Here is a 13,386-nt window from a genome sequence, read left to right as displayed (position 1 = left end):
CCCAATCATACATAGAAACTCTAAATCTTAAATCTCTGTCCCCCCAGCTTCACATTATTGATGACACAAATGATCTCTTTTTATACTGCACATCCATTAACAGATTTATAATTACTTTTTCTGCTTTTGTTTTTTAAATTGCATATTAGTTTTAAAAATGATTTATACATTTACATTACTATAAGATTCTATATCTATATATTTACCTTTACCTGGGAGTTTTATATTTTCATATGGGTTTGTGTTATTGTTTATCATTTTTTCACCTCAACCTGAAGGGACTGCCTTCAGCATTTTTTTTTTTTTTTTGGCTGCACCACACGGCTTGAGGGATCTCAGTTCCCTGACGAGGGATTGAACCCGGGCCCCGGCAATGAACGTGCCAAGTCCTAATCACTGGACAGCCAGGGAATTCTCTGTCTTCAGCATTTCCTGTAGGGCAGGTGTAGTGGTGATAAACTTCCTCAGCTTTTATCTGGGAAAGTCTTAATTTCTCCTTCATTTTCGAAGGACTGTTTGCTGGACATTTTCCTAGCACACTGAATATATCATCCCACTTCCTTCTAGCATGCAAGTTCTCTTCTAAGAAATCCACTGATAATTTAATAACAGCTCACTTTTACAGGCATACATTGGAGATACTGCAGATTTGGTTCCAGGCCACCACATGAAAGTGAATATCACAAGAGAGCAATTCACACAAATTTGTTTCCCAGTGCATATAAAAGTTATGTTTACACTATAGCGTAGTCTACTAAGTATGCAATAGCATCATGTCTAAGAAAACAATGTACATACCTTAATTTTAAAATACTTTATTGCTAAAAATTTCTAACCATCATCTGAGCCTTCAGCAACTCAATCTTTTTGCCAGTGGAAGATCTTGCCTTGATGTTGATGGCTGCTGACTGATCAGGGTGGTGCTTGCTGAAGGTTGGGGTGGCTGCGGCAATTTCTTAAAATAAGACAACAATGAAGTGTGCTACATCGATGGACTCTTCCTTTCATAAACGATTTCTCTGTAACATGCAAAGCTGTTAGACAGCATTTTACCCACAGTGGAATTTCTTTCAAAATCGGAGTCAATCCTCTCAAACCCTGCTGCAGATGTATCAACTAAGTTTTATGTAATATTCTAAATCCACTGTTGTCAATTCAATGATCCTCATAGCATCTTCACCAGGAGTAGATTCCATCTCAAGAAACCGCTTTCTCTGCTCATCCATAAGAAGCAACTCCTCATCTGTTCAAGTTTTATCATGAGATTGTAGCAATTCAGTCACATCTGCAGGCTCCATTTCTTTCTTTTTTTTTTTTTTAATTTTGGTTGTGCCAGGTCTTAGTTATGGCAGGTGGGCTCCTTAGTTGTGGCATGTGAACTCTTGGTTGTGGCATGCATGTGGGATCTAGTTCCCTGACCAGGGATCGAAAATGCACCCCCTGCATTGGAAGATGCATTCTTAACCACTGCGCCAGCAGGGAAGTCCCTAGGCTCCATTTCTAATTCTAGTTCTCTTGCTATTTCCACCACATCTGCAAGGACTTCCTCCACTGAAGTCTTGAACTTCTTCAAGTTATCCATGAGGGTTGGAATCAACTTCGTCCAGACTGCTAATGTTGATATTTTCACCTCTTCCCATGAATCATAAATGTTCATAATGGCGTCTAGAATGGCAAATCCTTTCCAGAAGGTTTTCAATTTGATTTGCCCATCAGAGGGATCACTATCTATGGCAGCTATAACCTTACAAAATGTATTTCTTAAATAATAAAATCTGAAAGCCAAAATTACTTCTTGATCCATGGGCTGTAGAATGGATGCTGTATTAGCAGGCATGAAAATATGAATCTTGTTGTACATCTCCACCTGAGCTCTTGGGTGACCAGGTGTATAGTCAAATGAGCAGTATATTTTGAAAGGAATCTTTTGTTCTGAACAGTAGGTCTCAACAATGGGCTTAAAATATTTGGTAACTCATGCTGTAAACAGATGTGATATCATCTAGGCTTTGTTGTTTCATTTATAGAGCATAGTCAGAGTCGATTTAACATAATTCTTAAGGGCCCTAGGATTTTCAGAATGGTAATGAGCATTGGCTTCAACCAAAAGTCACCAGCTGCATTAGTCCCTAACAAGAGTCAGCCTGTCCTTTGAAGTTTTGAAGCCAGGCATTGGCTTCTCCTCTCTAGCTATGAAAGTCCTAGATGGTATCTTCTTCCAATAGAAGTCTGATTAGTCTACATTTAAAATCTGTTTTTTATCATAGCTACCTTCATTAATGATCTTTGCTCGATCTTCTGGGTAACTTGCTGCAGCTTCTATGCCAGCACTTGCTGCTTTGCCTTGCATTTTTAAATTATGGAGACAGCTTCTTTTCCTAAACCTCATGAACCAACCTCTGCCAGCTTCAAACTTTTATTCTGCAGTTTCCTCACCTCTCTCAGGTTCATAGAAATAAAGAGAGTTAGGGCCTTGCTCTGGATTAGATTTTGGCTTAAGGGAATTTTGTGGCTGGTTTGATCTTCTGTCCAGATCACTAAAACTTTCTCTATGTCAGCAATACCTGTTTTGCCTTCACTGGAGTAGCACTTTTAATTTCCTTCAAGAACTTTTCCTTTGCATTCATAACTTGGTTAACTGTTTGGCACAAAGAGGTCTAGCTTTTGGCCCCTTTTGGCTTTCAACATGCTTTCCTCATTAAGCTTAACCATTTCTAGCTTTTGATTTAAAGTGAGAGACATGCAACTCTTCCTTTCACTTGAACACTTATTGTAGGGTTATTAGGCTTAATTTAAATATTGTTGTGTTTCAGGGATAGGGAGGCCTGAGCAGAGGGAGAGAGACTGGGGAACAGCTGGGCAATGGAACAATCGGAACACACACACAACATTTATCAATTAAGTTTGCCAACTTATATGGGCATGGTTTATGGTGCCTGAAAACAATTACAATAGTAACATCAAAGATCACTGATCACAGATCACCATAATAAATAAAATAATAACGAAAAAGTTTGAAATATTGCAAGAATTACCAAAATGTGACACAGGGACACAAAGTAAGCAGATGCTGTTGGGAAAATCGTGGCAATAGACTTGCTCAATGCAGGGTTGCCACAAACCTTCAATTTGTAAAAAATGCAATTATCTGTGAAGCACAATAAAACAAAGTGCAATAAAACAAGGTAGGCCTGTATGTCATAAGCTGCTCTTCTCTTTCTTCTTTCAAGATTCTCTTTGTGATTTTTGACAGTTCAATTAGGCATGTCATGGTGTAATTCTCTTTATATTTATCCTAGCTGTTGTTTTTCTGAGCTTCTTGAATTTGTATGTCCATTTCTCCTCAGACTGGGGAAGTTTTCAGCCATTAGCTCTTCAAATAGGCTCTCTGTCCCTTTTTCTTTTTCTTCTCTTTCTGTGACTCCCATAATGCATATGTCGTTCTACTTAATGGCGTCTCAGACTCTGTTCACGTTCTTCTTTTTCTTCCCCCTCCTTTGCCCGGGTAATTTTGAAGTCCTTTAATTTCACTGATTCTTTCTTCTGACTGGTCAAATCTACTGCTTAATATCTCTAGTGAAGTTTTCAGTTAAGTAATTGTATTGTTTAGTTCCCCAATTTTATTTGTTGTTTCTTCATAATTTCTAACTCTTTGTTGTTATTCTATTTACTTCATGCGTTTTTTCCTGATTTCGTTTTAGCTATCTATCCATGCTCTCATTTAATTTGTTGAGCATCCTTATGGCAGTATTTTTAAAATAAATTTATTTTATTTATTTATTTTTGGCTGCATTGGGTCTTTGTTGCTGCGCATGGGCTTTCTCTAGTTGTGGCGAGCGGGGGCTACTCTTCGTTGTGGTGTGCGGGCTTCTCATTGCGGTGGCTTCTCTTGTTGCAGAGCACAGGCTCTAGGCACGTGGGCTTCAGTAGTTGTAGCACGCGGGCTCAGTAGTTGTGGTTCATGGGCTCTAGAGCGCAGGCTCAGTAGTTGTGGTGCATGGGCTTAGTTGCTCCGTCGCATGTGGGATCTTCCCTGGCCAGAGCTCGAACCCATCTCCCCTGCATTGGTAGGTGGATTCTTTACAACTGTGTCACCAGGGAAGCCCGTTATGGCAGTTTAAAAAATATATATTTGTCTGGAAACTCATATATCTCTGTTTCTTTAGGGTTACTTTCAGGATGTTTAATTTGTTCTTTTGATTGGACCATGTTTCCCTGTTTCTTTGTATACCTTGTTATGTCCCATTAGGACTTTGGCGTTTGAAAAATCAGCCACCTCTCCCAGTCTTTGTGATCTGGTTTTGCACATGGAAGACTTTCCTCAATCACCCAGGTAGAGATTCAGGAAACCTTCTAAAACTTTTTGGGGGATACATTTTCTCTGGGCTTGTGTGTGTAATCTAATTGAAATTTGACGGGTTTTACTCACAAGCACCACCTGGTGTCAATATATGGTACTGCAGCCTCTTTGGTAGTATACTAAGCCACTGTGCTGGAGCGATATCTAGCGTCTGTTTGTGGTATTGCACGTTGATCTCTTGTTCTCGAAGTCTCCCAACCTGGTATCCTTTTCTTGTCAGAGCTTAGATTCAGGCAAGATAAAAACCAGTCTCTTGGTAGCCCCCTCAAAAGTCAGAACATTGGATATGTTCTACTCTTCTCTTTCTCTCCCCAGGGAGATGTAGGGAGTTGGGAGTTTTCTCCGAATAATGCCTGTGCTGGGAGGAGGGGCTCTAGTGAGTGTGCACCATGAATTTCTCTACCAGTCTTTGAATCATAAAATATTTGGTCCTTTGTGACTGGCTTCTTTCACATAGCATAATGTTGTTAAGGTTCATCCATGTTGTGTCATGTGCTGATATACTTCACTGCTTTTAACATTTGAATAATATTGCATTATATGGATATGTCACATTTTGTTTATATATTCATCAGTTGATGGACATTAGGTTGTTACCACTTTGGGGCTACTATCAGTAATGCTGCTACGAACATTCATGTACAAGTTTTTGTGTGAACACGTTTTCAATTCTCTTGGGTATATACCTACAAGTGGAATTCCTCTATGTTAACTCTATGCTTAACCTTTTGAGGTTTTGTTTTATACAGAGGCTACACCATTTTCCATCCCTACCAGCAATGTATGAGGATTCTAATTTCTTCATATCCTCATCAACATTTCTCACTGTCTTTTTTATTATAGCCATACTGATGTGTGTGAAGTGGAACCTCAATGTTGTTTTGATTTGTATTTCTCTAATGACTGAGGATGTTGAGCAATTTTCAAGTGCTTATTGGCCATTTATCTATCTTCTTTGGAGAAAAATGTCTACTCAAATCCGTTGTCCATTTTTAAATTGGCTCATGTCTTTTTACTTTGAGTTGTAAGAACTCTTACACTCATGTAAGAGTTCATATATTCTGGATACTAGACTCATCAAATATATGACGCAAATATTTTCTCCCTTTTGTGAATTTATTTTTCACTTTATTGATAGTGTCATTTGAAGCAACTTTTTAAAATTTTTGAAGTATACTTTATCTCTATTTCCTTTTGTTGCTTTTCAGTATCATATATTTTTTTAATGGCCTAATCTGAATACAGGAAGATGTACACCTATGCTTTCTTGTCATAATTTTATAGTTCTAGCTCTTACATATAGGTCTCTGATACACTTTGAGTTAATTTTTACATATGGTATGAGACAGGGGTCCAGTTGTTCCAGCAAGATTTGTTGACAAAACTGGTTTTTTCCATTGAATTGTCTTAGTACACTTATTGAATGTCAAATGACCATAGGTGTACTGATTTATTTCTGGACTCTCAATTTTATTTCATTAATCTATATACCTATCTTCATGCCGGTATCACACTGCTCTAATTACTGTAGCTTTGTAGTAAGTCATGAAATAGGGAAATGTGAGTCCTTTGACTTTGTTGCTCTTTTTCCAAGATTCTTTTGGCTATTCTGGGTCCCTTGAATTTTCATATGAATTTTAAGTTTAGATTATTAATGTTGGAGAAAGAAAAGCAGCTGGAATTTGGATTGGGATTGAATAGAACTTGTAGATTATTCTGGAAAGTATTATCATTTTAACAACGTTAAGCCCTCTAATCCATAAACATGGAATGTCTTTCCATTTATTTAATTTCATTCAACGATATTCTGTAATTTTCAGTATACAAGACATGCATTTCTTTGGTTAAATTTATTGCTAAGTATTTTATTCTTTTTGATGTTATTCTAAGTAAAGATATTAATTTATTTTTGGACTGTTAATTGCTAGAGTATAGAATATAACTGATTTTTTACACTGACGTTTCCTGAAATGTTTCTGAATTCATTTATTAGTTCTAATTGTGTGTGGGAGTGTATATAAGAAATACTATATATATATATATTTCTACTTCTTTCCATCCAATCTGGACATTTTTATTTCTGTTTGTTTCAGCTTTAATGAGGTATAATTCACAAATAAAAATTATATATATTTAAGGCATACAATTTGATGTTTATATATATACACACACACATTGTGAAATTATCACCACAATCAAGCTAATTAACATATCCATCATCTAATATAATTACTTTTTTATGTGTGTGGTGAGAACACCTCTTAGCAAATTTCAAGTTTACAATACAGTATTGCTAACTATAGTCTTCATGCCGTACATTAGTTCTCTAAGACTTATTTATCTTGCATAACTGAAACTTTGTACCCTTTTCCCATCTCCCTATTTCCCCCTTACCCTAGCCCCTGGCAACCACCATACTATTCTCTGCTTCTATGACTTTGACTATTTTAGGTTCCATATTGCATTAGACAGGGTTCTTCAGAGAAACAGAATCAATAACATGGATATAGACATAGATATAAATAAGAGGAGACTTATAGGAATTGACCAACGTGATTAAGGAGGCCAAGAAATCCCAAGATCTGCCACTGCTACCTGGAGAACCAGGAAAGGTCATGGTGTAATTCAGTCTGAGTCCAAAGGCCTGACATTTGGGGGACTGATGGTGTAAGTTCCAGTCTGAGTCTATAAAGGCCCAAGAACTAGGAATGCCTGTGTACAAGGGTAGGAGAAGATGGATGTCCAAGGTCAAGTAAAGAGAGTAAATCTGCCCTTCTCCTGCCTGGTTGTTCTATTCAGGCTTTCAATGGATTGGATGATGTCCAACCACATTAGTGAGGGTGATCCTCTTTACTCAATCTACCAATTCAAATGTTAATCTCTTCTGGGAACACCCTGTTAAAAAAGAAACAATAGGCATCAAATGGAGTCACTTGTGCTAAGCCCCACATCAGCAAACCAAGACTTAATACCTAATCTAATTGCAATTTCAGCCTCTCCCAAGAATGTGACCTGTAACAAGTCATTCTGGAATTACCTGGTCAGCACTAGTGAGGTAATCCACTCGACAGACCATTTTTGTCCCCCATAGGAAGGTGATTTTGCCTGAGACAGTCCACTCTTGGCTAGAAACTTCCTTTTCCTGTCCCCTTCTGTCTATAAAAGCCTTCCATTTTGTGCAGCTCCTCAGAGCTCCTTTCTGTTTGCTAGATGAGATGCTGCTTGATTCATGAATCTTTGAAAAAGCACAATTAGATCTTCTGATTTACTCAGTTGAATTTTATTTTTTAACAACCCTCACAGACATACCCAGAAATAATGTTTTATCAGCTTTCTGGACAGCCCTTAGCCCAATCATGTTGACACATAAAATTAACCACCATAACTTCACCCCTTGTCAGCTTGGTACCCATACATATCTGCTTAAACCATACTGGATCTCCAAATAAAGACAATAACAAGACGATAACCATACTGGATCTCCAAATAAAGACAATAACAACTGACATGATATAGCTATCCTACAAACAACTGAAAATGCACTAATCCCTTCCCCAGAAGAGGAGGAAGGGCACTTGAGTGATGCTTACTCTTCTCCTGATATCCTATAACTTAAATACTATGATGTAAAATTAGCAATACTCAATTACTGATGTAAAGTCAATACAGCTTATCTTATATGATAAAAGAACAAGAAAGGAAATAAAACAAAAATATTTACTTAGTTTATGTATATATACACACACAAACATATGTATAACAAAATAAGGAGGAAATACTCATGACAATTATAGTCCTCATTTCTGTAACTGGTGGTGTGGTTGTAGCTGGTATTTATAATTACCTTCTTCTACTACACATCCTGTATTCCCTTTGCCTTCAGCAAGCACCTCAGCTGGTCATCGTTCTTTAGCTGGCAGAGTAACCCTAACTTTCATTCCTGAAGGGTCTGGCCCATTAGTAGTCTTGCTTGGATTCGTTTGTTGTAGCTTTCCATTGACTTTGACCACAAGGCATGGTAATACTAAGAGATGCCCTAAGGCATCTCCTGTATTCCAGACACACTCTTCCTCACTTCCACCATGTAGTAGTAGTCCAATTTCTCCTTGATAGTCAGGATCAATCACCCCAGATAACACCATAACTCCTTTTTTTGCCTGTTGATTCAGAGCCCAAAGTGGCAGGGTGGCAGTCTTAATTTCCAGTTCAATGGAATCATTGTCATGTCTCCTGATAGAAGCTTTCCTCCCTCTGACACTAAAACCTCTAGGCCAGCAGAAAATAAAGTCATGAAAACAGGAAGCTAGTGGGTCACTACGGATAATAGTGACTGGTGCACTTTCATTTCCACCTGCTTGATTTCTGGACCTGTAAATCCTGGCTACTAGAGAAACAGCACCATATACAGCTTTCTGGAGAAACTTGCCCCAGCCCTGCAAGGTACTGCCACCTAGCTGGTGCTGTAACTAAATCTTCAAAAGGTCATACCACTGTTCTATTAAGCAAGCTGCTTTAGGATGGTGGGAGACATGGTAAGACCAGTGAATTCCATGAGCTTGGGCCCACTGTCACACTTCTTTTATTGAAAAGGGTTGTTCTTGATCAGAAGCAATGCTCTGTGAAATATCATGACGGGGATAAGACATTCTATTAAGTCCACAGATGGTAGTTTTGGAAAAAGCATTGAATGCAGGGAAGGCAAATCCATATCCAGAGTAAGTGTCTATTCCAATAAGGACAAACACTGCCCCTTCCATGATGGGAGCAGTCCAATGCAATCAACCTGCCACCAGCTAGCTAGCTGATCATGCTAGGGAATGGTGCCATATCAGAGGCTCAGTGTTGGTTTCCACTGCTGGCAGATTGGGCACTCAGCAGTGGCTGTAGCCAGGTCAGCCTTGGTGAATGGAAGTCCATGTTGCTGAGCCCAGGTATAACCACCATCCCTGCCACCATGGCCACTTTGTTCATGAACCCATTGGGCAATGACAGGGGTGGCTAGCAAAAGAGGCTGAATGGTACCGACAGAATGGGGCATCCTATCCACTTGATTATTAAAATCTTCCTCTTCTGAGGTCACCTTTTGGTGAGCATTCACATGGGACACAAATATTTTCACGTCTTTTTCCCACTGAGAGAAGTCTATCTACATACCTCTTCCCTAAATTTCTTTGTCACCAATTTTTAAATCATGTTCCTTCCAAGTCCCAGACCATCCATCCAAACCGTTGGCCACAGCCCATGAATTGGTATATAATCACACATCTGGTCATTTTTCCTTCCAAGCAAAGTCAACAACCAGGTGCACTGCCTGAAGTTCTGCCCACCAAGAGGACTCCCCTTCACCACTGTCCTTCAGGGATGTCCCAGAGAGGCGCTGTAATGCTGCAGCTGTCCACTTCCAGATGGTGCCTGCATATCTTGTAAAACCATCTGTAAACCAGGCCCAAGTCTTTTCTTTCTCTGTCAACTGATTGTAGGAACTCCCAATGAGGCTACAAGTACAGGCTGGGAAAGAGAAGGCAGTGTAGCAGGAGTGGGGACCATAGGCATTTGGGCCACTTCTTCAGGTAATTTACCTGTGCATTTAGGGCCTACCCAGGCTTGATCATATATATACTACTTTCATTTGATGACGGAGTGTTGCTGTGCATGCCCAACTTTATGGCTTGGTGGGTCAGATAACACCCAGTTCATGAGGGGCAGCTCAGGTTTGATGGTAACTTTGTTGCCCATGGTCAAGTGTTTAGTCTCTAAGGCCCAGTTGGAAGCCAAGAACTGATTCGCAAAAGAGTAGTTATCTACAGATGAGGGCAGGGCATTGCTCCAAAATCCTAAGGGTCTATGCTGTAATTCATCCCACAGGGGCTTGCCAAAGGCTCCGAACACTAACTTGATCTGACACTGCCACTTCCAACACCACTGGATCTGCTGGATCATGTAGCCCAAGTGGCATAACAGCTTGCACAAAAGCCCAAACCTGTTTCAGAGCCTTCTCTTGTTCTGGATCTTACTCAAAACTATCAACTTTTCAGGTCACTCAGTAAATGGGCTAGAATAACACACCCAAATGAAGAATATGTTGCCACCAAATCCAAAGAGACCAGTTAAGCATCGTGCTTCTTTCTTGGTTGTAGGAGGGGCCAAATACAACAACCTATCCTTCACCTTAGAAGAGATGTCTCAACATGCCCCATACCACTGGATCCCCAGAAATTTCACTGAGGTAGAAGGCCTCTGAATTTTAGTTGGGTTTATTTCCCACCCTCTGACATGCAACTGTTTCACCAATAAGTCTAGATTAGTTGCTACTTCTCACTCACTAGGTCCAATCAGAATAATGTCATCAATGTAATGGATCATTGTGATACCTCGTGAAAGGGAAAGGCAATCAAGATTTCTGTGAACTAAGTTAAGACAGAACTGGAGAGTTGATATACTTCCGATGTAGGACAGTGAAGGTATATTGCTGGCCTTTCCAGCTGAAAGCAAATTGCTTCTGGTGGGCCTTATGGACAGGTATGGAGAAAAAGATTATTTGCCAGATCAACAGCTGCATACCAGGTACCAGATGATGTGTTAATTTGCTCAAGCAATGAAACCACATTTGGTACAGCACCTGCAATTGGAATTACTACCTGGTTAAGGTTGTGATAATCCACTGTCATTCTCCAAGATCCATCTGTCTTCTACATTGGTCAAATAGAGTTTAAGGGGGATGTGGTGGAAATCACCACCCCTGCATCTTCCAAGTCCTTGATGGTAGCACTAATCTCTGAAATCCCTCCAGGAATGTGGTATTATTTTTTATTATTATTTTTGTAGGTAGAGGAAGTTCCAATGGCTTCCATTTGGCCTTTCCCACCATAACAGCCCACACTCAACAGATCAGGGAACCAATGTGGGGATTCTTCCAGCTGCTATATATATCTATTCCAATTATGCATTCTGGAATGAAGGAAATAACCACAGGATGGATTTGGGGAGCTACTACACTCACTGTGAGGTACACCTAAGCTAAAACTTCATTGATTACCTGACCTTAATAAGCCCCTACTCTGACTGGAGGGCCACAGTGGTGCTTCAGGTCTCCTAGAATCAGTTCTAGTTCAGATCCAGTGGCCAGTAGTCCCTGAAAGGTCTGATTATTTCCTTTTTCTCAATGTACAGTTACTCTGGTAAAAGGCTGCAGGTCCCTTTGGGAGAAATATTAACAGTATAAATTTTCACTAGTGTACTGGGATCCTTCTTCAAGGGGACCCAACCCCCCCTTCATTCAAGGGGTTCTAAGTCTACAAACTGTCTTAAGTCTTGGAATTGATCAAGGGGCTGTGACTCTCTGTTTTTATGATTTGAGTTAGATTTTTGTTCACTTGATCTAGAACTTTTCTGCTTATACAGATCAAGTGAAAATCTAGTAGGCTTCCTATTTATTTCACTTTTTAGAACACTAACTAGCCAGCACCATAAGTCTGCATGAATCAGACTATTCTGACTGCTGCTTTGTCTCTGCTGTCCATTATGGTAACCACACTCACCTTCCCTTTGGTGATTGAATGCTGCCACTTGGCCCCTGCCACGCCAGGATCAAATTACTCCTACTGCATTTAGGTTTTTCCATTGAGTGGCTGCAGTTCCCACGGTAACGTCTCACTTACAGAGATGAGCAATCACGGAGATCTTCAAGGATGCTAGGGCTCCACTCACCAAATTATTTCTCAAAGTATTGCTGAAAGGTATGTCTTCTAGACCAGCGGTCCCCAACCTTTTTGGCACCAGGGACCGGTTTTGTGGAAGACAATTTTTCCACGGATAGGGTTGGGGGGGGATGGTTCAGGCGGTTATGTGAGCGATGGAGAGCCGCAGATAAAGCTCTGCTTGCCCGCCTGCCGCTCACCTCCTGCTGTGTGGCCTGGTTCCTAATGGGCTGCGGACAGATACTGGTCCAAGGCCTGGAGGTTGGGGACCCCTGTTCTAGACACTCCCAGTATGGATGAGTAGGTCTTAAATGACAAATCCACTCTAACATTCCAATCTTTCTAAATCTCTGAACCCCTTCCTCTACATTAAACCAAAGGAGGTCAGGCATTTCCAATTCACATACCGTGGGAAATTTTTTGTCCATGTTTCAGTCAGATAACCAACCAACCAATTAGAGGCCTTTCTAACTTCGTCAGCTACATTAAATGCAGGATCTCTGCTTAGTGAGCTGTTAGAGGAGGTAACTGAGAGGATGTGAGCACTGGTTGACCCATGACCTGGCCCAGGAAATCAGAGGCTCCTTACCCGCCTCTGCTGACCTTGGGATGTATGTTCTGTTCATGTGTTGCTGAGACTATCTGGACTGTGTATGTGACTGACCTCCATTAAGGGAGGTTGATGCGGAAAACTACTCATCTTGCGACCACCCAAGACAAGCCTCATATATAGGTTCCTTTGTTTATTAAAACCACAATCTACCAATCTGGAGTGCTCTGCCTCTTTCTTTGGTCTCTCCTTGCCTTCTGTTAAATGGGGGCTAGTTTTGAATATCACCCAGGGAACTCCCAAGAATTGCAAACCAAGAATTGCAAACCAACAATTGGCAAGCCAGCCAGAAGACGGAAGAAATGGGTCTTGGGAAAGAGGCATCGATAGGGGAAATCCTGAGTTGGCCATTGACCTCTTTGTGGGCAGGGGTGGTACATAGTTAGATGTCTGTGGACTGCTGCATGACTACAGGGACATCCCAAAAATGCTGGCTGGTTTAATGTGTTTGTTTGAGGAACTACACACAGTGCACTGCAGCAAAGAAAGGAAACAAATGGCTGCAACTGTGGGTTGGTCTCTACTGTTGGCACTTCATCTGGCCACTGATGCCCAACTAGAAGCTGAAGCTCAAGTTAGACAGCTGGAAGAAGAGCTGAGGGTAGAGAAGGATGTGTGATTGTTCACTGCTCTGCTAGCTTTGGGGCAGAGCAGGATAATAAGTTGAAGACAATAGCATGCCTGTTTTGAAGAGCTAGGAGGGCACAAGCTGCTGCAGA

The 13,386-nt window shown here is 40.5% G+C and overlaps 1 protein-coding gene and 1 pseudogene across 9 annotated transcripts in view; both read right to left on the bottom strand.

The window, feature by feature from the left end:
• The window catches only part of SYTL4 (synaptotagmin like 4), a 197,017-nt gene that overhangs the window by 145,072 nt on the left and 38,559 nt on the right, over positions 1-13,386 (bottom strand). The window lies entirely within an intron of this gene.
• Positions 5,372-12,485, bottom strand: LOC137216623 (uncharacterized; annotated as a pseudogene).

The sequence above is a fragment of the Pseudorca crassidens genome, chromosome X, assembly GCF_039906515.1.
Source record: "Pseudorca crassidens isolate mPseCra1 chromosome X, mPseCra1.hap1, whole genome shotgun sequence".
Lineage (NCBI taxonomy): Eukaryota > Metazoa > Chordata > Mammalia > Artiodactyla > Delphinidae > Pseudorca > Pseudorca crassidens.
The sequence above is the reverse complement of the archived record's forward strand: the minus strand, read 5'-3'. Positions and strand labels throughout refer to the sequence as shown.